Source organism: Macaca thibetana, chromosome Y (assembly GCF_024542745.1).
Source record: "Macaca thibetana thibetana isolate TM-01 chromosome Y, ASM2454274v1, whole genome shotgun sequence".
In the NCBI taxonomy this organism is placed as follows: Eukaryota; Metazoa; Chordata; class Mammalia; order Primates; family Cercopithecidae; genus Macaca; species Macaca thibetana.
In genome coordinates, this window is record NC_065599.1 from 10,231,855 (window position 1) to 10,258,725 (window position 26,871).

Genomic DNA, 26,871 nt, shown 5'->3' on the forward strand with positions numbered 1-26,871 from the left:
AGAAAATTAAATTTATGTTGCAGTGCCACTTTCTTACAGCATCGAAAATTTATAACATTTGCATAAGTGCAACAGGAACCTGTTTTCATTTGTAACAGCAAACAATTGGACAAACTGGTTATTTTTCTAAGGCTTTGACTGGAATGATGTGCTTTTCTTTAAGGAATCAAACTTGACTTACAGAGCCAAGAAAGCCTTTGGAAAACTGTCCTCATATTTCGTATACACAGTCCCTGTACAGGAGTTGTGATCTATGGTAAGCAAAGAATGTCACTTAGTGACAGGCACAGAAGCTCCAGGTTTATCCTGGAACCTCAAGAAGACAGGAAATTCACTTGACTCATATATATTTGATGGCAATCTATGGCTGGGCTCAGCTTTTAAAAAGCCTTATCTAAGATTCCTCCTACGGAAAACAATTTCATCAAAGCAAATGTAAAAGCCTATGTAAAAACTCTTGCTGCAGTGTACACAAATAATTAGGCCAAGTGTAATAAAGCAAATCGGGGCAGGGCAGGGCAGGGCAGGCCTGGCCGGGCCGGGCAGCTGCACTGCACTGACAGGCTGAGCCAGGTGGTGTAGGTGGCTGCAGAGGCCACTGAGGTGCTAACTGGGTGGCCAGTGGGCTGCTGTGGCCTCAAGCAGCCTCTTCGTGCAGCCATGCACACCCCAAGCAGCAGCGGGCCATGACGCCCAGTCTGCCAGTGAGCTGCAGCAGGCACAACCTGGAGTGATGGTGACTGCGTACAGTATCCAACACAGATAACTGTATTGCTGTGAATTAAAAATATTCACAGAATAGTCTGCAAATTCTGCGTACAGGTTGGAGTGAGTGCAGGGGCAAGCAAGGCAGCAGCCCAGGGCCAGAGAGGGAGCCCAAGCCGGGCCATCTCCAGCCATGTCCGATGAGGCCTCGGCCATCATTTCCTAAAGAAGTTTCTAATCCCTGAGCAACCCTTCCTGCTCCTGGGACCCCCTTGTGGGGTGGGCACCTGCCCGGGCGAGGAGCTGAGCTGCCTGGACATCAGTGACTTCAGCTGCCAGCTGTCCTCCTGCCATTGCTCTGACCCGCTCCACGGTTTCCATACCAACAGGTGGAACCTAACTTCTTATGGAACAAGTGTTGCCAGCTCAGAAGGCAGTGAGGAGGTGTTTTCATCTATGTCTGTTGGAGATCAAGATGACTGCTATTCCCTGTTAGATTATCAGGACTTCACTTCTTTCCATTTATTTCCTGAGGGGAGTGTCTGCAATGATGTCTCTTCTTCTATAAACACTAACTGGGATTGGTCAGATAGCGAGTTTGAATGGCAGTTACCAGGCAGTGACATTGCCAGTGGGAGCGATGTACCTTCTGATGTCATACCCAGTATTCCAAGTTCACCCTGTGTGCTTCCTAAAAAGAAAAACAAGCATCAGAATTTAGATGAACTCCCTTGGTGTGCAATGACAAATGATGAGCAGGTGGAATGTACTGAGCATCTGAGTCAGAAAGTGAGTACTGTGATGAGTCTTCGGGAGTAACTTGATATTATTAAGATCACTGATCCTTCTGTTCAAATCTCCCCTACAGACAGTGAGTTTATTATTGAACTTAACTGTCTCAGAGATGAAAAACTGAAGCAGGTGAGAAACTGTATCAAGGAGCACAGGCTTCGCCAATGGCCTGCAAGAGAGGCCTGGAAGAGAAGCAACTTCTAGTTGTGTAAACACCCAGTGGAGTGAGCAGTGCCAGTGCCAGTGCCAGTGCCAGTGCTAGCAGCAGCAGTGCCACCATGGTCAGTTCTGCAAGCAGTAGTGAGTCCAGTGTTGGAAACTCTGCTTCAAACTCCAGTGCCAACATGAGTTGAGCACACAGTGACAGCAACCTGTCTGCAAGTGCAGCAGAGCAGATTCGGGATTCAAAAAAACGATCTGAACAGTGGAAAGTTACACCAGAAGGCCTTACACAAGAGCACAAGAGGCAACTGAAGGAGCAGAGTCAGGCCCGGAAGGAGAGGCTCAGTAGGCTCTTCCTTAATGAAGAGGTGCTGTCTTTAAAATTCACTGAGGAAGACCATGAAGCAGATGTTGATGTTTTGATGTAATAAGGGTGAATTTATCAGCGTTCTTCGTGAGCATTAAAATACTCTACCTTATTGGTTTACATGCATCTTGACCAAAATTTTGATTAGGTCTGTGCTGATGTACCATTAACAATTTAGGCCAGTGGGGGCCAGGCATGGTGGCTCAGGTCTGTAATCCCAGCACTTGGGAGACCAAGGTTGGCAGATTCCTTGAGGTCAAGAGTTTGAGACCAGCCTGACCAACATGGAGAAACCCCATCTCTACTAAAAATACAAAATTAGCCAGGTGTGGTAGCGCACTCCTGTAATCCCAGTTACTAGGAAGGTGGAGGCAGGAGAATCACTTGAACCCAGAGGCAGAGGTTGCAGTGAGGCAAGATTGTGCCATTGCTCTCCAGCCTGGGCAACAAAGAACAAAACTACTTCTAATAATAATAATTATTATTATTATTTAGGCCAGTGGTTCTTGGCAGGTAGTCCCAGGACCTACAGCTTCAGCATCACCTGAGAAGTTGTTAGGAATGCATACTGGTGGGCCCTGTCCCCAGACATAGTGAATCAGAAACCAGCAGGGAGGTGCCTAAGCATTGTTTCTTAATAAATGCCGGGTTATTCTGATGCACAGTCTAGTTTAAGAACCACTACTTTGGGTAAATGTTTTGACTGTTTAAACTTTATGATGGTGAAGTGAGCTTCTTCAAAGACTGGTACTTATACAGTTTAGAAGATTTCAAGGTACTGCTTACAGTAGTTTACTATGTCAATATACATGTGCAGAGATCATAATTTAGTTCCCTTCTTAATGTTACGATTTCTTAGTTTATTTTTCCTGAAGCACCATGACATAAATCTTGATTCCTGGTGGAAATCTATTCTGAGGTGTGGGGGTGGGCAAGGTGTGGATTGCTGCTAATGATAGTGCCTTCGTTAGATTTAGTTCTGTTTTCATTCATTATTGACTCACAGGTATAAGAAGAGGCCCTAATCTTTTTTCCTATTAGATTTATTGTTTTTTACTTTATGTAAGTTCAGAATCCTTTTTTGTTAAGTGATGACTACTGATGAAATACTGTTACTAGTAGCTGAATTTAAGACAATGCTATGTTGATTAATATTTAAATGGTGAAAGTAATTAGGCAAAATAAGCAATTCTGCTTTTCTGTTGCTTTCAGAATTTTTAGGCTGTAAAATTGTTTCAGGCAGGACATCAGTCTATCTCTCTTGGAAGTTCTTATTGTATGTCTTTTTTTTTTCAGCACAGTTCTAATTTTTAAATATTTGGTATAACAGCTTCTGGCACATGACCTAGTTAATAATGTTGAAAATTATCTGATGAAAACCCTTATAGTTCTGCTAAACTTGTCTAAAAATTGCTAGAAATATACAGATCAATGAGATATAGAAAACACCTTAGCTCGTTGGTTATTAATAGAGTTCTAATTGTAACTGTGAAATCATGGAGTTTCTTTAAATGTTTTCATAGAGTTTGTTATCATGAACACTAGAAATAGCATGATTCCTTTTCTTCTACCACATCTTTAACATACACATGGGTTAAAGAAGATGGAAACCAATACTACTGACAATCAAGCTGCTTTCTGACTTTTATAATTTTGATATTGTGGATAGCATTTTAAAGGTGATCATGATTCTGTAGGAAGAGAGTTAATATTTTTCAAACTCTAGAGTACAGAGGTTAATAAGATTTCTACTTTTTTTTACTTTTTGTTATGTCCAGTAGGTTATTAAGAAAAAGATTCATGACTCAAATTCTTAATTCTCAGTTGATACAAAGGCTTACAATCATGTGTTTTAAAATTTTGATTTCATGTTGGTTCTCTGTAGATTAAATAATGGAAACTGATGATAAAAATTAATACATTGCAGCTTCGCCAAGGTCTGTGGTATATGGTTGTTGTCAGGCCTCTGAGCCCAAGCCAAGCCATCGCATCCCCTGTGACTTGCACTGTATGCCCAGATGGCCTGAAGTAACTGAAGAATCACAAAAGAAGTGAAAATGCCCTGCCCCACCTTAGCTGATGACATGACTTGCACATATACACCCAGATGGCCTGAAGTAACTGAAGAATCACAAAAGAAGTGAAAAAGGTCCTGCCCCGCCTTAACTGATGACATTCCACCACAAAAGAAGTGCAAATGGCCAGTCCTTGCCATAAGGGATGACATTATCTTGTGAAATTCCTTTTCCTGGCTCATCCTGGGTCAAAAAGCTCCCCCACTGAGCACTCTGTGACCCCCACTCCTGCCCACCAGAGAACAACCCCCCTTTGACTGTAATTTTCCTTTACCTATCCAAATACGATACAACAGCCCCACCCTTATCTCCCTTCGCTGACTCTCTTTTCGGACTCAGCCAGCCTGCACCCAGGTGATTAAAAAGCTTTATTGCTCACACAAAGCCTGTTTGTTGGTCTCTTCACATGGACATGCATGACAGTTGTAACCTTTTAAAGACTATTAAAGTCATAATTTGAAATTTTTACTAAAATAAAACATATATGTATCTATGGTTTTCAATTGGAGTAGTCCTTCTTACTTTTCTCCCTCCTCCTCTTTGGTTCTCCTAACCAGCTTAGAGGACCCAAAGAGAGACTGGCGATAGACACCAGAATACTTTGTGGAGACAGAACGACTTCACCTCATTGTTTTCGCTTCCAAGTATGGGAAGAGCAAATGGATAGCAGAGTAACTGTATCTAAATTCTTTACCTGCTCTTAGCAAAAGCAAAATCCCACAGAATGACTGCCTGCTGTCTTTACCTATTCTTCAAAGAAAACAGGCCACTTCTGGAGACCACAGAGTGGCATTTATCTGTCAAACACTTGGAAACTATTTATTTAACAGTGACGGTCAGTGACCAGTAAAAGAAAATCCCAATAATCACAGTCTTATTACTTTCAATTTAACTTGACTCACTATTAAACAAGTTTACCAAAGGGCCACAGAGTTGATTTTTAAAGTCTGTAAAGGTTTGAATGTTTATATAAGGGCATCATGAAATTTTGCATAAATCCAGATGAACTGTCATTATAGTACTATAAATCAGAGATAGTCCATAAAGTTGGGTTGAAGGAGATTGAAAGTATTTTCTTTGACCAAAATAAAATAATTTTAAAACTTGGGCTTGCTTATGATCCAAGAGGTATATTAAATAGTCCTCTATCTCCCCAGAAAAGAAACTAGCAAAAAAGACATAAAAACTCTTTGGTCTCTGTTCTTGTGCTGTACTTTTTTTCCATTTTAATGTCTTGTGTAGATAATTCAAAGTCTGTACTATTTCTTTCTTGGAATAAGTAAGAATTTATTCAATATGGTGTATCTCTGAGAGTTCAAATTAAAACATCCAACTCACTAGTATTTCTTTTTAAATATAAATCCTAACCAATCGATAAAAAGGCAAGACTTAGTTACTGTAGTATTGGTTCTCACCTGTAGAGAACTGACATTGGAGCAAATTTTATGTCTCCCCTTTGAAAATAAACCTTGTTAACTAAGGGCATAATAAATTTCCCACAGATTTATCAAGAAACATTTTATTAGAGATCTTATAGTAGTATCTCAGTTCCTACTACAGCTTTTTAAAGGATGAGACTTGCATTTCACAAAGCAACATATATAATATTTTTCTATTGTTTTGAATCTAAATTAAAGGAAGGTAGTGTATTATAATGCATAGTGAGGTATAAAAGGCTAGTTCATTCTGTCCCAACAAGAAGTTAGAATAAAATAACACTTTTTTTCATGAGACTTACCTCATTTTTGTTAGGCTACGGATGTTTTGTCCAGTTCATCTGTCCCTTGGATTAATTAGATATCTCTCAAGGTACAGGCAAAAGCACTTCAAGGACAGAGATTATATAGCAAGTTGATTTTCTAGAAATTCTTTGAATTCATTTGTGTAATAGCTGGAAGACATTCCTCGTCTTTCCTTTAACAAATGATCTTTTAGCTCATCTATCTTCAAGAAAAACATTTGTTTGGAATTTGTCAGGCCTCTGAGCCCAAGCCAAGCCATCGCATCCCCTGAGACTTGCACGTATACACCCAGATGGCTTGAAGTAACTGAAGAATCGCAAAAGAAGTGCAAATGCCCTGCCTCCACAGTCCGTTTATAGTTTGGGACAACTAATAGGAAAATCTCTTCTTGCATTCAAATGATAGTGTTGATGTTGAGTGCACTGACTCATTCAACATGTCTGAACTAGAAGTAAATTTAATTCTGAAAAGGACTATCAGTTAGGAAACAAGTATTTATATACACATATACTGTAGTATTCATTTTAAGTCTGATAAAGTAAGATAAACCTTGTCTTAAAAATAAAATTATGCTAAATGAATAGAAACTATCTGAGATATTTTAAGTTGGGCATCTTTGTTAGCATAGTATCCAGAACATAACTACTTACAATGGTTAGGTCTTATTTCTTTGGAAAATAACTTACTTATTCCAAAAGGCTCAGAAGGAACTCTGAAAATTCTTCTAACTGGCCATTAAAAGTAAGGAAGTTGCCCGGTACAGCTGAAGATCTGAGCTGACTAACTAAAACTTAATTTTATTTTTTTAACATTAAAATTATTTTTGGCTCTCCCTCCAGTTATTTTTTAAATTAAGATAATTAGTATTTTAACCTAGGAACATATAATGAGAAATTAAATTTTACTTTGACCCTCATTTTGAACTAAGAACAACTTGTTTGGGCTTAAAATTCAATATGTAGCATTTTTTTTTTGGTCAAATTTCTTTGTTACATCTTTGTGGCCAAGAAAACCTGTGGAAATCTGTGTTATAAATTTTGTGGTGAGGGACGGAGGAGAAAAAGGGGAGACTTGCTCTAATTATACATTTTGACTACGTCAAGGTAGTTGTAGACTGTCTGTATAAATAACAAGTTAACACTTACTATTCTGAATTTGAAAGGAATGAGGCACATCTCCCATATATCTCCCAACTTCCTGAGCCCAGCACAATCACATTCCTCCATATTTCTTTCAAACTTCAGAAAAACATCACCTGGGAGATCTCCGATAAGGAATGCTAAATGTATAATGTTAACCAATTGTAATGCTGTAACCGAGAGAATTACCTTGTTCCCTGTAACTTTGCATATCCTGTTTACATCGGGCTATAAAGGGCAAGCACTCGCATTGTTCGAGGCCCTCTTGTATGCTGTGGAATGGAGGGACCAAGTTCGAACTTGTAGTAAAGATCCTTGCCGCTTGGCTTTGACTCTGGACTCTGGTGGTCTTCTTTGGGGAACAAACGGTCTGGGCATAACAAATTGTTCTAAGGAACAGTGGCCGGAAGCCATGACTTGCTTTGTGGAGCTGCTGTCTCTTTAACAGTAGCTGACCTATTGGATTTAAACTGAGACTGAAATTGAGATTTGTGGTTATCTAGATAAGGCTTTTCACAATGGAACAGATAATGTCTGTTCCTGTAGTGGATCCATTTAATTTCCTAATTTGCGTACTCTCACTTAACAAGTATTTTCTATTTTGAATCTCTGTGTTGGGAATTTAAAGACTCTCATCAAAAACTATTAATGATAAACAGAAGTATATGCAAAACAATTCACAGATGGGTAAAAATGTCAAATTGTGGGTTTTTGGTTTTGCTTTTTCATTTCAAGGATTAGTTATGTAGTAGCAATATTATAACCAAAGCAACTAGGAAGTTGGCTGGTTTGGAGAATCTTCAAGTAATCTTAAATACTATAATTTATCAGATTGTTAACCAGGATTTTTTTTCCTGTATTACTGCTAAAGGTATTACTATATTAATGCACTTTTGTGTCTTCTGTACATTCTGTACTTATTAAAGCCTGTTTTCCCTGAAGCTGTGAGGGAATAACAATAGCTGTATCATAAGTCATTTCTATTTTGAGTTCCTTCTTGTATTCAAAAGTACTTCAATAATGAAATCTAAATGAGTGTGTATAGTTGTAATTAAAACTGGCTGTATGGGAAAGCTGCCTTTTAAAACTGAATACCAGAATGAAAAGTGTTGTTTTGCTTAACAATTTTTTCTTTCTTTTTTTTCTTTTTTTTTTTTTTGAGACTGAGTCATGCACTTTCGCCCAGGCTAAAGTGCATTCACTTGATCTCCACTCACTGCAAGCTCTGCCTCCCAGGTTCATGTCATTCTCCTGCCTCGGCCTCCCGAGTAGCTGGGACTACAGGTGCCCGCCACCATGCCCAGCTAATTTTTTGTTTGTTTGTTTTCAAGTAGAGATGGGGTTTCACCGTGTTAGCCAGGATGGTCTCAATCTCCTGACTTCATGACCCGCCCGCCTCGACCTCCCAAAGTTCTGGGATTACAGGCATGAGCCATGGGGCCGGGCCAAGAACTCTTATAATACCATATTGTTTCCTTTGATGTACCAAGTTATTACAAACCCCACTCAGTTTATACTTCTGAGTCAGCTCCTTTCATGCTCTATCCCAGAATGTTTACCAACAGAGAAGAACTGCTCTCTTTTCTTTTGCTCACAGTTTGGTTATGGCTGTATAACTTTATTTGGTGAAAGTCCCAGATACCCAAATGTCATTGGCAAAATATTTTTTTCCAGAGAGATCAGATTTCTAGAGAGACTAGCATTCATGGTAAGTGAAAATTATGTCTAATTTTTAAAATCCATGCTATTATTGGGAAGTAGGTATAATTTTTGTTGACAAAAAATAGAGCTATTTTCCTTAATCTTAAGTTAGAATTTTATAAAAGAAATGTCTGAACAGTTTTATGTACAGAAGCGCAATTCAGCTTTTCAGCAGTAACTATCTTTTGCCACTAGAGGGAGATCCGTGGTTGCTTTCTCCTTTGGAGAATTGCTGCTTTGCTTTCGTATTTAATTCTAAAGTTGGAATAGACTTTATTCTCAAAATTCCTTGAGTGTTATTAAATACTTTCATTTATTAGTCAAAAGTAAGTTAATTAAGCTTGTTTAATGGTGTCAATCTTATGCTTTTCTGTAATCTTCTATTTTTAATAAATGTGAGTTAGTTGAAAAAATAAATAAAGCAAACCAGTCCCACCAGGATATGTCTTTAGTAAAAATGGGAAACTGGAGAGAGAAAAATTATGTTTCAAAACTACAGTAGACCTGTTGTTAATTCTAGCCTTGCCTAATTTTTTCCTCAATTTTAACTATTGTCTACAGTTTGGACCAATTCTAATTTTTCTTAGTTGCAAGTATTCAGAATAATACTTTCAATTTTCTTCCTTCTTTTTTCCTTTCTTCGAAGTTTGTAGTCACTGAAAACTAAGCTGTGTTTTCAAAAAAAAGCCCTGAGAACTGAAGCCAGACAACTTAAAGTTCGAAAGAAAATAACAGCAACCTATTTACATAAATAAACCACTTTCATCCATGCACTGTAGAGTAATATGACCTATAGTGATTTTCCAGGATTGTTGTTTTGTTTGTTGTTTTTTCTCCCTTCCTCCATCTAGTTTCTCTTCACAGGACATGAGACTTCACAAGCTGCTAAAAACGAGCTTTCCGACCTACCCATCTAGGAATAAATCCTCTTAGCCATGAGAGATCAGACGAAACCTGAGCCCAGAGACTCATTTTCTTGTAAAACGCTTTCTCTGAAAGATTTTTAAAAAGGGTGAAAATGTGAAAGGAAAACATCTTGGGCCCCCAAAATCACTAAGGAAAACTCAAGCTGGGAACTGCTTAGGGCAAACCTGCCCCATTCTATTAAAAATAACTCCTCAGCTCACTGAGATAGATGTATATCTCATTCGCCTCCCTTGGAAAGGCTAATTAGAAATTAAAACCAATGTAACTATTTGTATCTCACCTATCTGTGACCTGGAAGCTCCGTCCCTCGTCCCAGTCTTCCTACTTTGCTTCAAGTTATCCCAGCCTTTCTAGACCAAACCAATGTACTTCTTACGTATATTGATTGATGTCTTGTATCTCTCTCTAAATGTATAAAACCAAGCTGTGGCCAGGGGTGGTGGCTCACGCCTGTATCCTAGCACTTTGAGAGGCTGAGACAGGTGGATCATTTGAGGTCAGGAGTTCGAGACCAGCCTGGCCAACATGGTGAAACTCTGTCTCTACTACAAATACAAAAATTAGCCAGGTGTGGTGATGGGCGTCTGTAATCCCAGCTATTCGAGAGGCTGAGGCAGAATTGCTTGAACCCAGGAGGGGAAGGTTGAAGTGAGCCAAGATTGTGCCATTGCACTCCAGTTGGGCGACAGAGCGAGACTCTGGCTCAAAAACAAAACAAAACACAAAACACCCAAGCTGTGCCCCAACAACCTTGGGCACATGTCTTTAGGACTTCCTGAGGCTGTGTGTCGTGGGTCGTCCCCAACCTTGACAAAATAAACTTTCTGAATAAACTGAGACCTGTACCAGATTTTCTTTTTTTACATTTATATTTTGGCTCAAGTGAGTTATTTTCTCCTCCTTAAACAGTCCAGAGTCAAACGCAAATCACCATTTAGGAGACTAGGCAATTTTTCCATTGACATTTGGATAATTTCTTTTTAAAAAGCAAAATTTTGTGATACAAGTTGCAGCAAAAACATCTCCTTATTAAACAATTACAGACCACTTGGACACTCCAGGGAAGGTCTATTAACATCTTAATATATGGCTCCCAGTGTTCCTGCGTTATTTGCTATTACAAGTTAGAGTTATGTGTTCACTTCTCTTATGGAGAAATTTGTCCAAATACCTAGGAATGCAGGATTAAAGGCATACAGTCCATTCAGCTGTTAGGTATAATGCTTTAAATATTGAAAACAAGTAAAGTGAGACTGACATCAAGTCTAATGGGATTTGGAAAGAGAACAAAAGCAGATATACTCTTAAGACCGCCTAAGGGGGACCGATGGTGTTCTTAAGCGGAAACAGGAATTTCTCACAATTGAAGAAAATCAAGAATCCCAATAAATCCCACTATCATGTCTGTAATTGATGCCATATCTCAAGCTCCTGGGCCACACCTTGGTCCAAGGAACCATCATCCCTGTGGAATATTCTGCTGGCCTCCAATAGCCAAACCACCTGTTGCTGATTCGCTCCAAGGTCAGAGGATCGCTTGAGCCCAAGAGTTCAAGACCTGCCTAGGTAACATACTGAGACCTCATATCTACTAAAAATTCAAAAATTAGCTGGGCAGAATGGTTTGTGCCTGTAGTCCAAGCTATTGGGAGAGTGAGATGGGAGGATAGCTTGAGCCTGGGAGATTGACAACGGTTACAGTGAGACATGATCAGGCTACTGCACGGCAGTCTGGGACAGTGAGATCCTCTGTTATAAAAGGAAAAAGGAAAGGTAAGGTAAGAAAACATAAGAGCGGGGCATGCAGATGAGGGTAGGGAAAAGGGTGGGGGGTCAAAGGGATAGAGAGGAGGGGCAAGGGCAATGGTGAGGCAAGAAAGTAAAGAGAGGAGTGGAGGGGAGGGAAGATGGAAGGGGAAAGGGAAGGAGAATGGGAAAGGAAGCGGAAAGGGAAGAGAAGAGGAGAGGAAAGTGGAGCAGATGAGAAGAAAGGCAAGGAGGGGAGGTAAGGAGAAGAGAGGAGAGGGAAGGGCAAAAGAGAGAGGAGAGTAAAGGAAAGGAAAGGACAAGGCAACAGAAAGGAAAGGAAAAAGAAAAAAACAAGAGCGGAGGAAAAAGGAGGGAAGGAGAAAATGGTAAAGGGCAAAGAAAAGGACAAAAAAGGGAAAGTAAAAAGAAAAGGGTAAAAAGGAAAGGGGAAAAGAAAGGGAAAAAAGAAAATGAAAAAAGAAGTAACTAAAACAAAATCTCAAAGAAATATTTGTGCAGAGAAGTTCACAGGAGCATTATTCATTACAGTCAAATGGTGGAAGCAACTTAGGTAACCATCCGCAGAGGAAGAGTGACCTATCCATACAACGGAATAGTTGTATTCCGTTGAGCATTGTATTCCGTTCTGAGCATTAAAAACGAAACACATTCTGACACATGCTACCATGTGGATGAACCTGGAGGACTCCATACTGAGTGAAATAAGCCAGTCACAAAAATGTAAATACCTGCAGGATTCCAATTCTCTGAGGTCCCACAGTTGTGAAGCACATGGAAACACAAAGTCGATGGTGGGTGTCAGGGACTGGGGAAGTAGCGGAATTAGTGGGTAGTAGGTACGGAGTTTCAGGACTACAAGACAGAAAGAGTTCTGAAGGTTGGCTGCACAACACTGAATGTAGTTACTGAACTGTACACATAAAAATGGTTAAAATGATACATTTTATATATATTTTAACAATAAAAAATACTTATTCAATAAATTTTTTGATATTTTGACAACTGTACTGTTAATAACATTACTTGTGATTCTATTTTTTTTTTATTTTAGAAAGTGATTCTGAGACCTCTGTGGCTTCACTCAGTGACCTAAATAACTAAAGAAAGTCATGCGCACACACAGGTTACAGACACTGGTGTAAAACAAAGGGGCCAATAAAGGCTCCAGACCCTTTGAGTCTGAGGCTCAAAAGAAGGAGTTTGTACTTACTGCCCCACAGGGGCACACGTTGGGGCCTCACTGAAGTTTCTGCCCCCACACTGACTGCTGAGCCACTGGTGTTTGAGTCTTCAGCATCAGGATAAAGGGGGTCCCAGCAAGGAAAGTTTGAGTGATGTGGCCCAGCATGGCATGGGGTGGGTGACACAACCCAATGTGAGTGGCGTGGCCTAGAATGGCCCAGTGTGGGTGACACTGACTAGTGGGGGTGACTTGGCCCAATGTGCCCTTAGCCAGCTGTGGCAATGAGGCTATACAGATAAAAACTAGTTCCATATGGTAGAAAGTTCTATTGGGCATTCTGAGTTAGACCATCTTCATGCAGTCCTTTTAGTTGGTTTTGGTTTATGCTCCAGACATTGGTTTTTAAAGCTTTGGTTTTGGGGGCTTTGGTTGGTTGCTTGGTTTCTGTAGTTCAAACAGCAATCAAACAACATGACTTTTTTTCAGTAAATACAATTGGCATCCTTATGGCTGGGTTCTGCATTCACAACAAAATTCGGAAGGAAAATACAGTATCCTTGGGATGCAAAACCCCAGATACAGAGTACTGACTTTTCCTACCAGCAGGTTTTGCAAGGTACACTGCAGGATTTGAGTGTGCATGCATTTGGGTATCTGGAGGTGGTCCTGGAACTGATTCCCCAAAGATACTAAGCAATGACGGTAATGAGTACAAATACGCTCTTAAACAAAAGGCCTTGAATCAAGTACACTAAATGAGGCTGTTCTAATTCTCGGTAGGGGTCATCGGAGGAGGAAGGTCAGTCTTGGCCAGCAGCCTCCCCAATGGCAAGCACATACTCTCTGCTCCCCAGCTATATAATCTGAAATTGCATCCACTGGACCCACCACCTCCGTCTTCCTCTCTCCCTTAGAACACTAAGACCTTCACATTTGTCATCTCTAAGCAAAACTTTTAAGAGAAATCATCTTCCTTTTTGCTTCCAAATTTTTCACATTTATGACCTTCCCATCTGTCTCTACTGCTCCTTTTCCAAGGCTAAACCCTCAAAAATGTCCCTCCTGCAAAAAATACATCCTGTCCCTCCATTCTTTATCTTATCTCTTGAATCTCTTTCCCTCCCCTGCCCAAGAGACAGTGTCTCGCTCTGTTGTCCAGGGTGGAGAGCAGTGGCAAGATAAAAGCTCACTGCAGCCTCAACTTCCTGGACTGAAGCAATCCTACTAACCTCAGCCTTCGAAAGCACTGAGATTACAGATGTGAGCCACTGTCCCTGTTCCTCTCAAAGCTGTTTTATTCAACCAGTCTCCCCCAGTATAAAAAATCCTTCCCCAACACCGGCTTTCCCGTCAAGCGCTGTTCTACTTCTCCCCTTATCTGCACGAACCTCTCCAAGGAGAAGAGTGTCGACAGTATCCTCATCTTTTTAGCCACTATCCCATTTATTCCATCTTCAGCCAGCCACAGATGCAATGCCCCTACCTTAGAAGCCAACATGAATACCATGACCTCTATGTGCCAAGGACACCTCTGCAGCCCTGTTAACTCTAGGTCTCCCCTCGCCTCTCTTGTCAATCTCTGCTCACTCTTCGGGATCTCTCAGGAGTTCCCTGCCAAGGAACTCGTACTCCTCCCATCTCCCTGGCCTCTAGTCCCAGGCCATCTCACCAGCTCTTAGCCTCATTTCAATTCCTACGTCCAGAGCTTCCTTTTTACACTTTTGCCTTCTGTCTTCCAAGTACAACACAGTCCCCTGATGCTTTATAAACAGCTGCTAAATCCAGCATCAAGATTCTTGACTTCAAGTATGATTTGCCTCCTTTGAGTCTTCCATGCTCATATTCCAGTTTACGTTTACATAAAAGGCAGGCAGGCGGACAGGTTTATTTATTTATTTATTTATTTATTTATTTATTTATTTTAACACTGAGTCTTGCTCTGCACCAAGGAGGGAGTGCAATGGCACTATCTCGGCTCACCACAGCCTCCGCCTCCTGGGTTCCAGCGATTCTCCTCCCTCTGCCTCCCGAGTAGCTGAGATTATAGGCACACGCCACCATGCCAGGCTAATTTTTTATTTTTAGTAGAGAAGGGATTTCACCATGTTTGGTCAGATTAGTCTCGAACTACTGATCTCAGGTGATCTGCCAGCCTCAGCCTCCCAAAGTGCTAGGATTACAGCATGAGCCACCATGTGAAGGAGAGAAAAGTATTCAGAGCAGCAAGTAATGGAAACCAGGGAAGATCAAATCCTTCAATGGTGAAGGAAGATTACCATAATCAGCCCCTCTCACAACACTAACTGCCCAACCCACAATGGCAACACTCACTGAAGAGTACCTTCCCATAAGCTCTGCTCTTACCAAGAAATACTTCAGGCGAAGGAGATCAAAGAGCCACATGTCCATCTCCTCAAAGTTATTTTTAGATCTTGTCAGAGTCGGACAGGAGAAATGAGAGACTTCCCACTCCACAATTGTTCTGGCAGCTTTTAAAGTAGGTTAGCATGAAAAATCACCTGGACTATCACTCCTGCTTTTTTTTTTTTTTTTTTTTTTTTTTGAGATGGAGTTTCCCTCCTGTTGCCCAGACAGGAGTGCAGTGGCGCAATCTCTCTCACTGAAACCTCCGCCTCCCAAATTCAAGCAATTCTCCTGCCTCAGCCTCCCCAATAGCTGGGACTACAGGCGCCTGCCACCACACCTGGCTAATTTTTCTAGTTTTAGTAGAGAAGGGGTTTCTCCATGTTGGTTAGGCTGGTCTCAAACTCCTGACCTCAGGTGATCTGCCCGCTTCGGCCTCTCAAAGTGCTGGGATTACAGGTGTGAGCCACTGCGCCCAGCTTTCACTGCTGTTTTTTAATTCTAGCTAATTTTTATCTCTGCTCCTCCAGACACCTCTCTTTGCCACTCCCCCAAGAGAAGGTGTATATGCCTGCAGCCAAATGCTTGGAGAAGTCAAGAAAGAAAATGCAGAAAGGCAAAGGAAGGAAAGCTTCCCAAAGACACCAAAGCCACGGTAAAAAACAAAAAACAAACAAGCAAAAAAACCTGCCTGCCTACTTCACAAGTCAAAACAAAAACAAGTTGAAAGAAATTTTGAAATGAGAGTACTCTCTAAATTACAAATGCGATACAGCTCAACTCTTCTTTTGTTTCTTCCTCAGAAATGTTTTTCTCCTAATAACTATGCCATAAAAAATAGTCAAATTCCCAGCCATCCTAGAAAGGCTTTTTAAAGCCCATAACGTAATTGAAATCTTTACTTGCCATAAAAAATATACAAGTAGGCCAGGCCCACTGGCTCACACCTATAATCCCAGAGCTTTGGGATTTGGTGGGAAGATCACTTGAGCCCAAGAGTTGGAGGCTGCAGTGAGCTATGACTGCACTTTTGTAAGAGTTATTAATAAATTATTTTTGGCATAGAGAGGAAAAGGGGTCCTTGGGAAGTTTTTGTTTTTAAAGCTGCTCCAGAAATGTTTCTAGTAAAATCACAGACTGGCAATCTTTGATATGCAAATGCAGACCATTAGAAAGCCACCCAAACACTGTGATTCCTCCCTCTTCTTCTTGCCCTTCCCCACATGATCCTGGCAACATAGCCACCCCCACATATCCCCGCGTGTGCAGAACAGGCTGGTGCCCTGCATTTGCATATTAAGAGACTAGGGTGGGAGGGCCACCTTTTTTCGCAGGCTACATGAATGACACGCCTGGTCAAACCAATCCGCTGAACCCTATGCAAATCAAACACTGCCTCCTCCAGCCTACTCATAAAACTGACTGGTATCCATGATACTTGGGGTCTCCTCTCTCAGCTTTGGAGCCCCTTCCCTCTGTCTCTATATAAGGAAGTTTCTTCCTTCTTTCTTGCCTATAAATTCCCCGCTCCTTAAAAATCACCCCATCTCTGTCTGGGTTGTTTTATCTAATTCTACTCGAGACAAGAGTCCTGGTATTCCTCCACTCATTGGAGCGGTATCAGCACCATTGTACTCCAGCCTAGGCACCAGACGAAGACTCTCTAACAAAATTAAAACAAATAAACATGTGTGTGTGTGTGTGTGTGTGTGTGTGTGTGTGTATAATTTATGTACATTTGCCACCATATGCTATACTAGTATATATATATGATATATACACACACATATATATAGTAGTATACCATATGGTGGCAAAGGTACATTGTGGCATTACATGTCTCAACCATCATGTTTTTACTGAGGGAAATGTGTTCTGTGTACCAGGGACAAGACAGAAATCATGTGGCATCTCCTTCACGTTATCTCCCTAAACCAGGCCCCTAAAAGAGTGAACGCAAAAGGCACGAAATGGGTCAGCACCCTTCATATGTATGTTAAGCTGGCATTGCTCAGAAGGCATTATAATGTAGCTAAGAACCAGGGAAGCAGAAGGCTGTCCATGTAAAATCCCAGGTCCAACATCTACCTAGAAGCCCTGCCTTACACATCAGCATGGACAGAATGCACATGTGGCCACCACTCTGGTTTTATGATAACGGGGTTACATAAGGAGGGTCTTCAAGGTAGGGGCTCTCCAAAACCAACACCAATTCTCAAGAGAGCAGGTCAGCCGCAGCCTCTGTTATCAACAATCCCACCTTCTTGGTGCCTGGAGAACATCGGGATGTCATAAACAAAGGTCATCTTTCAGATGACCGAGACTCCTCTCTTCTCCCACCCTGCACAGAAGTGACCCACACCTCCTTCATTTCATGCAACAGCACTTGGGCTCTGTCCTCTGGTTGCAGCTTGTAAGGCAAGCCAGCAACAATCCCTTCCAATCCTAAGGTATAAATAACTGATAAAGTTTAATGTATTACCTCTCCCAGGACTGTTGGCACTTTACTGGGACAAGGTTTCACATCAGGCAAATGACTTGTTTGTGAAATGCCAGGCTTTCACAAGCAAGGCAAGATGGGAATAGGGTGGAAAAGAAGGGATCAGGAAAAGCGAAAGTCCAAGTCACACCATGGAGGTAGTACATGCCTTAAGCACTCAGGACTACATGTAGTTCTGCAGAGGACAAGACAGCAAGCATCTAGGCATCACTAGACAGACTGTCTCTGTTGCAACACCTTCTATAGTGAGAAAGCAAACACAGACAGTATTTCCATGAATGGGCATGGCTGAGCTCCAGTAAAACTTTATTTGAATGTCACATCATTTCCATATGTCAACAAAGTTTTGTTCTTTTTCTTTTTCTCTTTTTGAGACAAGGTCTTTTTCTCTCTCCTAGACTCACCTGCAGTGGCACAAATATGGCTCAATGCAGCCATGTTTGCTTAACCTGGGCTCAAGCAATCCTCCCACCTCAGACTCCCAAGTAGCTGGGACCACAGGTGCACTACCACCACACTTTGCGAATTTTTTTTTTTTTCCTCTTTTGGTAGACATGAGGTCTTACTGTGTTCCCCAGACTGGTCTTGAACAACTTGTGCTCAAGCAATCCTCCCACTTCGGCCTCCCAGAGTGCTGAGATTACAGGAGTCAGCCACGCTCCCAGCCTCTTTTTTGACTCTTTAAACATGTAAAACCATCTTCAGCTCAAGGTTTCTAAACATGGGACCACGGTCTTGCACTTCCCAGGGCACTGTCCTGCAGAATCCTCACTAAACAGAGCTATGAATTACTGGGGAAAGCTTTCCTGCATTTGAGGAACCAGGGTGCCCTAAAAAGCACACAACTTGAAAATCACACTGGCCCACCTGCCACCATGCAACTGTGAGCTGATCCACAGTTCAGAATTGTGGGACTTAGCACTTACTTGTCAGTGCCCTGTCCTCAGTTTCCCAAGATGTAAAATGAGAAGAGTCTTTCTAGTAATGCAGATTTGCTATACTGGCTTGAATGCACCTAGAGCATTGCCCTGCAGAAGGCAGATTCCCAAAACAGGTCCCAGCTAGAATATTGATTATTTCTGTCCTTATCTCTCCTTACGGCTGGGTTACATTTCCACCTGTGCCTCAGAGGTCAGGGTTTGGTGTCTGTTTCACGATCTGACCACAGCACTGAGAACACACAGGTACATGGGAAGGAATCCATGTTCAAAGAACAGAGGTCAAAGGCAGGGCAGGCTACTTTGGTCTCCTCAAAGAACACACAAAGATATTGGCCTTCCCTTCATTGGAAGATTCAGCTCTGAAAAGTACAAGAAACTGGCTTCTGCGAGCTCTTCCTTCCACCTTTCTTGGCCTTGTCTTGGGCCCTATCTATCTCTTCTCTGTTATTACCCAACCTGAGTGGTTCCCTCCTATGCATTTCTTCTGCTCTTCTTTCTGCTCTCCCAGTGCCTGAGTAGTACTCAGTTTATAACAAAGATGCTTTATTTACAATCTCTACCTCATGCTGTAGCAAAATAGCAAGACAGAAGTGTAAGCAACAAACCCCGATGGTTGTTTGTATTTATTTATTTATTTTATTTATTTATGAGACGGAGTCTTGCTCTGTCGCCTAGGCTGGAGTGCAGTGGCACTATCTCGGTTTACTGCAAGCTCCACCTCTCAGGATCATGCCATTCTCCTGCATCAGCCTCCTAAGTAAATGAGACCACAGGCGCCTGCCACCACACCTGGCCAATTTTTTGTCAAACCCTGATAATTTTTAACTTGATGTGCAATTCCAGTAATTCCTTTTCTTATTTGAACTAAGCACCAGGCCAGTTCTACAAAGTTCACACAAAATTGCTGGGTATCAAGAAATATAAAATGACCTCCTCAATGTCGTAAGTTTTTTTTGAAAAACATTTTTCACCACAAGTATACTTTTCATTTGCTATATCATGCTTTATGAAGGGGACAGTCATTCCAATGACTTAAAATGATGGACGTCCAATCATTTCCAAGCAAGAGTCATTAGAGGGCAACACAAAGACTGGTCACCCAATTGCATCATGTGTTGTCAATTTCTCTTGCATTCTCCCTAAATGCTCCAAAAGGAAATCACCTATGTCAGTCTCATCAGTGATGATAAAGAGGACTTAGGGTATCAGATATTTTCCCAACCCTGAATAGTGAGATGGATGCTTGAGGAGCTGACACTTGCCCAGTGTGCCTGTGGTTCTCTCCTTATCTCTATCCATGCTGGCCCTTGAGAAAGGCTGCATTTTTGCTTATCTTCCCTCCAGTATGTGTTCTCTCCACTTCTAAAGGGCTGGAGCACATTCAGCTCAGCCACTTGTTTCTTGCTTTCTTCAGTTTTATTTTGAAGAAGGAAGGAGGCTAAGTCAGCCGGGGAGAGAAGAGAGAAAAACACAAAAGAGATGATGCTGCCACACTTCCTTTGATATCAATCACTTTCACTGCTTGTTAGGGACCCTTGGTTCCTAACTGTGCCAACATGGAGATAACAGACAGGGACACATTTTCTGGAACCAACAATCTGAAACTGCTATCTCCACAGTGACACTGAAACTATGCCCATTTGCATGAACCAGTTGTGACCATGCTAGATCACAGAAGGTATTTTAAAGGCATGTACAAAACCACTGGTCCTGAACCCTTTTTGGACAGATTTATTGAGATATGAACCACAAGCCATGCCACAAACCACATGCCATAATATAAACCACATGCCATGACATTTTGAGTACAACAACAGCTTTTAGTACCTGCAGAGTTGTACAGCCACTATCAGAACAATTAACTTCAAGAATTTCCATTAACCCTGTATCCTTTAGCAGTCACAACCTCTTACCTGCCTAAACCCCCAGTCCTGGGCAACCACTCACATACTTCTTGTCTCCACAGACAGACCAAACCGTTTTTCATTTAGTCCAAAAGCCTCTATAAATATTGGGCAGGTTCCCTGGCATGAATGATACTAACAAATTCCCAGTCTTACTATACCTCCCTGTGCGAGGCAGTAAACAAGCCTGTTCAGTCTTTAGAAGTCACACAGGCTTCCTGCAATTTCATTCCATGCCACACTCACAAGAAAAGCCTCTTGATCCCCAGACCAAAAGCAACAGTACTGAATTCTTGACCCAGGATATTCAACAATGTGGCTCCACTGCTGAAGTCAAGGGCTGCCACCTTCTCCTCCACACTCAGAGTTGCATAAGTCTGGGATGTTACATCATTTCCAATTTCATCACCTTTGCAGCGAGAGGTGGGAAAGAAAAATCATTACGCCACATCCTGTGCTAATGATGCAGGGTTCCTGTCTACTACGAGTTTACATTTTGATTTTCCTAATAAGGTGACTAACTGGCAAACAGGACAAACAGATCAGAAGAAGGAAGACCAAAGGGAGGTCTATTGGGATTAATAAATATAAAACACAAGATTAAAGAAGAAAAAGTGTTTTATCTGTTTTTTTTTTTTTTAGTTGTTTTATCAGGTTTTTTTAAACTAATTGAGTGAATTCTCACAAGGATCTGTTAAGTAGGTTCTCTTAGGGTATACAAAAAGGTTACTAAGGCAGAAAGAGGTTAACTTGCCCCAGTTGAGAAGCAGATCCCTCCAAACCTTCTGCAACCCCACACTAGAGTGTAGGGTGCACAGGTGCACTGATACCTAATGCACCATCAGAGCACACTGTGAGGGGAATTTCTGCTTGACTGTACTTGTTAGTGGAGCCTAAGTTCAGTGAAAACTCAAGCAACAACCTGGATTCATTAAATATGACTTGCTACCTTGTCCAGTCTAACAAAACTGAAAGCATTGATTCCTTTTAAATTGAAAATAAAAAGCAAAGAGAGGTCATTACAAGAATTAATGAGGAATCTTTCTGCACATGTAGCACGCTTTGTTTGTCTCCTCAACTCTGTGTGACCGTGTGGGGACCTTCTCTAGGTGCTTTCATTTGTATTCAAATGCACAGTCCCAGGGCTCAGTTTTCAAAATAAGCAGACCAAAAATGCTGTACAAAGTCCTAGAAACACATGAACCGGCCCGTTTTAGGCTCAGAAGAAAAGTGAGGACCATAGCATTTTTTCAAATAAAGGGGGCTAGGAAGCAGTCCAGTCACTTGAACAGAAACTCCAACCTGACGTGGAACTCAGTCTTTCCCTGAAAGACTCACAGGAGACACTAGGTGTCTGCATTTCAGAAGACTTTTAAGAATCTTAACCAAAGTAAACAGAGAAAGCCTGAGAGCCCACAAGAGCAATTAGCAAAAGGAACCCTCACATAACAAATATGGTGATGTCTAAAGATGTTAGCAACCAGGTAAGTGAACTCAGGGGGTGCCATGTGTCATAAACTTGAAAGCTACATTGGCCATGAATATACAAATATAGGTGTTACCACAGACAGCTAACGGACATTTCAAACTTTCTCTTCACATTCATGATGGATTCATGACAACCCGAAACATTCTGCTTCCATTTAGAAAAAGGGACACTCTTGACGCACATCAACAATTTCACTGTCATTAACATAAATGTTAAGGCCAGGCACGGTGGCACATGCCTGTAATCACAACACTTTGGGAAGCTGATGTGGGAGGATCACTTGAGACCAGGAGTTTGTGACAAACCTGGGCAACATAGGAAGACGCCACCTCCATAAAAAAATAAGCCAGGTATGATGACACACACCTGTAGTCTACCTACTTGGGAGTCTGAGGTAAGAGAATCACTTGAGTCCCAGAGGTCGAGGCTGCAGTGAGCTGAGATTGTGACACTGCACACCAGCCTGGGCAACAACAATGAAAAAGATAAATGTTAAGAAGTGGACAACCAAACCTCATTTTCTTCTCAGTGTCTATTTCATGTCAAAAGCATCCATTACCTTTCAAAGTCTTCATTATCAAACTCTGACTAAAACTTTAATCGACAACATCATTTCAAAAGTAAAGGCCAGGCACGGTGGCTCACGCCTGTAATCCCAGCACACTGGTAGGCCAAGGAAGGCGGATCACGAAGTCAGGAGATCGAGACCATCCTAGCTAACACGGTGAAACCCTGTCTCCACTAAAAAAAAACACACACACACACACACACACACACACACACACACAAAAGTAGCCGGTAGTGGTGGCTGTCAGGCCTCTAGGCCCAAGCCTGCACATATACATCCAGACGGCCTGAAGTAACTGAAGAATGACAATGACAAAAGAAGTGAAAATGGCCAGTTCCTGCCTTAATTGATGACACTACCTTGTGAAATTCCTTCTCCTAACTCAGAAGCTCCCCCACTGAGCACCTTGGGACCCCCACCCCTGCCGCCCAGAGAACAATCACCTTTGACTGTAATTTTCCTTTACTACCCAAAGCCTATAAAACGGCCCCACCCCTATCTCCCTTCGCTGACTCTCTTTAGACTCAGCCCGCCTGCACCCAGGTGAAATAAACAGCCTCGTTGCTCACACAAAGCCTGTTTGGTGGTCTCTTTACCCGGATGCTTGTGACATTTGGTGCCATGACTTGGATAGGGGGACCCCCCTTGGGAGATGAATCCTCTATCCTCCTGCTCTTTGCTCCATGAGAAAGATCCACATACGACCTCAGGTCGTCAGACTGACCAGCCCAAGGAACATCTCACCAATTTTAAATCAGGTAAGCAGTGTCTTTTTACTCTCTTCTCCAGCCTCTCTCACTATCCCTCAACCTTTCTCCTTTCCATCTTGGCACCATCCTTCAGTCTCTCCCTTCTCTTGATTTCAGTTCCTTTCCTTTTCTGGCAGACACAGGAGATGCGTTTTATCCGTGAACCCAAAACTCCGGCACTGGTCACAAACTCGGGAAGACAGTCTTCCTTTGGTGTTTAATCACTGCGGGGACACCTGCTTGATTACTCACCCATGTTTCAGAGGTGTCTGATCACCACAGGGATACCTGCCTTGATCCTTCACCCTTAGTGGCAAGCATCACTTTCCTGGGGGGCAAGTACCCCTCACCCCTTCTCTCCATGTCTCTACCCTCTTTTTTCTCTGGGCTTGTCTCCTTCACTATAGTCAACCTTCCACCCTCCATTCCTCCTTCTCCCTTAGCCTGTGTTCTCAAGAACTTAAAACCTCTTCAATTCACATCTGACCTAAAACCTAAACGCCTTTCTTCTGCAATGCCAGTTAACCCCAATACAAACTCAACAATTGTTCCATTCCAAATAGCCAGAAAACGGCACTTTCGATTTTTTCATTCTACAAGATCTAGATAATTCTTGTCATAAAATGGGCAAACGGTCTGGGGTGCCTGACGTCCCGGCATTCTTTTACACATCAGTCCCTCCCTAGTCTCTGTTTCCAAGGCAACTCATCCCAAATCCTCTTTCTTTCCCTCCCGCCTGTCCCCTCAGTCCCAACCCCAAGTGTTGCTGAGTCTTTCCAATCCTCCTTTTCTACAGACCCATCTGACCTCTCCCTCTCCCCCACAGGCTGCTCCTCGTCAGGCTGAGCCAGGTCCCAATTCTTCCTCAGCCTCCGCTCCTCCACCCTACAATCCTTCTATCACCTTGTCTCCTCACACCAGGTTTGGCTTACAGTTTGGTTCCATGACTTGCTCTTCCTCACCTGCCCAACAATTTCCTCTTAGAGAAGTGTCTGGAGCTAAAGGCATAGTCAGGGTACATGTGCCTTTTTCTCTATCAGACTTCCCTCAGATCAGTCAGCATTTAGGCTCTTTTTCATCAAATATAAAACTCAACCCAGTTCATGGCTCATTTGGCACAACCCTGAGACTCTTCACAGCCCTAGATCCTGAAAGGTCAGAAGGCCGTCTTATTGTCAATATGCATTTTACAACCCAATCTGCTCCCAACATTAAATAAAGCTCCAAAAATTAGATTCCAGCCCTCAAACCTCACAATGGGGCCTAATTAACCTCATCTTCAAGGTGTACAATAATAGAGTACAGGCAGCCAAGGAGCAACATATTTCTGAGTTGCAATTCCTTGTTTCCACGGTGAGAGAAACCCCAGCCACATCTCCAGCACACAAGAACTTCAAAACACCTAAGCCACAGCAGTCAGGCATTCCTTCAGGATATCCTTCCTGAGGATCTTGCTTCAAGTGCCGGAAATCTGGCCACTGGGCGGAGGAATGCCCACAGCCCAGGATTCCTCCTAAGCTATGTCCCACCTGTGCGAAACCCCACTGGAAATTGGACTGTCTAACTGGCCCAAGGCTCTGACTGACTCCTTTCCAGATCTTCTTGGCTTAGCAGCTGAAGACTGATGCTGCCAGATTGCCTCAGAAGCCTCCTGGACCATCACAGACACTTTGGATAACTCTCACAGTAGAGAGTAAGTCCATCCCCTTCGTAATCAATACGGAGGCTACCCATTCCACATTACCTTCTTTTCAAGTGCCTGTTTCCCTTGCCTCCATAACTGTTGCGGGTATTGATGGCCAGGCTTCCAAACCTCTTGTAACTCCCCAACTCTGGGGTCAACCTGCACAATACTCTTTTATGCACTCCTTTTTAGTTATCCCGACCTGCCCAGTTCCCTTATTAGGTCAAGACATTTTAACTAAATTATCTGCTTCCCTGACTACCCCTAGGCTACAGCCACACCTCACTGCCACCTTTTTCTCCAGTTCAAAGCCTCCTTCACATTCTCCCCTTGTATCTCCCCATCTTAATCCACAAGTATAGGACATCACTACTCCCTCCTTGGTGACCTATCATGCACCCCTTACCATCCTGTTAAAACCTAATCACCCTTACCCTGCTCAACACCAATATCCCATCCCACAACAAGCTTTAAAAGGATTAAAGCCTGTTACCACTCACCTGTTACAGCATGGCCTTTTAAAGCCTACAAATTCTCCTTACAATTCCCTCATTTTACCTGTCCAAAAACCACACAAGCCTTGCAGGTTAGTTCAGGATCTGCACCTTATCAACCAAATTGTTTTGCCTATCCACCCTGTGGTGCCAAACCCACATACTCTCCTATCCTCAATACCTCCCTCCACAACCCAAATGATTCTGTTTCAGATAAACATATCTGACCTCGTAGATCTAAATCCTTTCCCCACTCCCCTTTCCATTCCTTAAAAAACAGCTCCCACACTAGCTCTCCCTGACTCATCCCAATCCTTTCCATTACACACAGCCCAAGTGCAGAGTTGTGCAGTCGGAATTCTTACACAAGGACCAGGACCATGCCCTGTAGCCTTTTTGTCCAAACAACTTGATCTTACTGTTTTAGGCTGGCCATCATGTTAGAGGCCCTCAAAATCACAAACTATGCTCACTTCAGACTCTCTACAGTTCTCATAACTTATAAAATCTATTGCCTTCCTCACACCTGACACATATACTTTCCGGTCCCCAGCTCCTTCCGCTATATTCACCCTTTGTTGAGTCTCCCACAATTACCACTTTTCCTAGCCTGGACTTCAATCCAGCCTCCCACATTATTCCTGATACCACACCTGACCCCCATGACTGTATCGCTCTGATCCACCTGACATTCACTCCATTTCCCCGTATTTCCTTCTTTCCTGTTCCTCACCCTGATCAGACTTGGTTTATTGACTGCAGTTCCACCAGGCCTAATTGCCACTCATCAGCAAAGGCAGGCTATGCTATAGTATCTTCCACATCTATCATTGAGGCTACCGCTCTGCCCCTTCCACTACCTCTCAGCAAGCTGAACTCATTGCCTTAACTCGAGCTGTCACTCTTGCAAAAGGACTACACATCAATATTTATACTGATTCTAAATATGACTTCCATATCCTGCACCACCATGCTGTTATATGGGCTGAAAGAGATTTCCTCACTTTGCAAGGGTCTTCCATCATTAATGCCTCTTTAATAAAAACTCTTCTCAAAGCCACTTTACTTCCAAAGGAAGCTGGAGTCAAATGCACACCATAACAGTGACAGCAAAAAATCACCCAATAAAAGCAATTCTAGACCAGACACAGTGGCTCGTACCCCTAGTCCTAGCACTTTGAGAGGCCAAGGTGGGCAGATTACTTGAGCCCAGGTGTTCAAGACCAGCCTGGGAAACATAATAAAACCCTATCTCTACAAAAAAAACCCATCTCTCATTGCAAGGGCCATCAACAGGCATCATATCCCATCACTCAAGGCAACACTTATGCTGATAAGGTAGCTAAAGCAGCAGCTAGCTTCCAACTTCTGTCCTTCACCACCAGTTTTCCTCCTTCTCATCAGTCACTCCCACCTACTCCTCCATTAAAATTTCCACCTGTCAATCTCTTCCCACACAAGGAGTGGTTCTTAGACCAAGGAAAATATCTCCTTCCAGCCTCACAGTCCCATTCTGTTCTGTCGTCATTTCATAACCTCTTCCATGCAGGTTACAAGCCGCTAGCCCACCTCTTAGAATCTCTCATTTCCTTTCCATCATGGAAATCTATCCTCG

At 42.4% G+C, this 26,871-nt stretch overlaps 1 protein-coding gene and 1 pseudogene across 1 annotated transcript in view; one reads left to right on the top strand and one right to left on the bottom strand.

Moving 5' to 3' along the window:
- The window catches only part of TBL1Y (transducin beta like 1 Y-linked), a 231,985-nt gene that overhangs the window by 154,521 nt on the left and 50,593 nt on the right, over positions 1-26,871 (bottom strand). The gene's annotated exons all lie outside the window — the stretch shown is intronic.
- Positions 899-2,087, top strand: LOC126947128 (protein FAM199X-like; annotated as a pseudogene).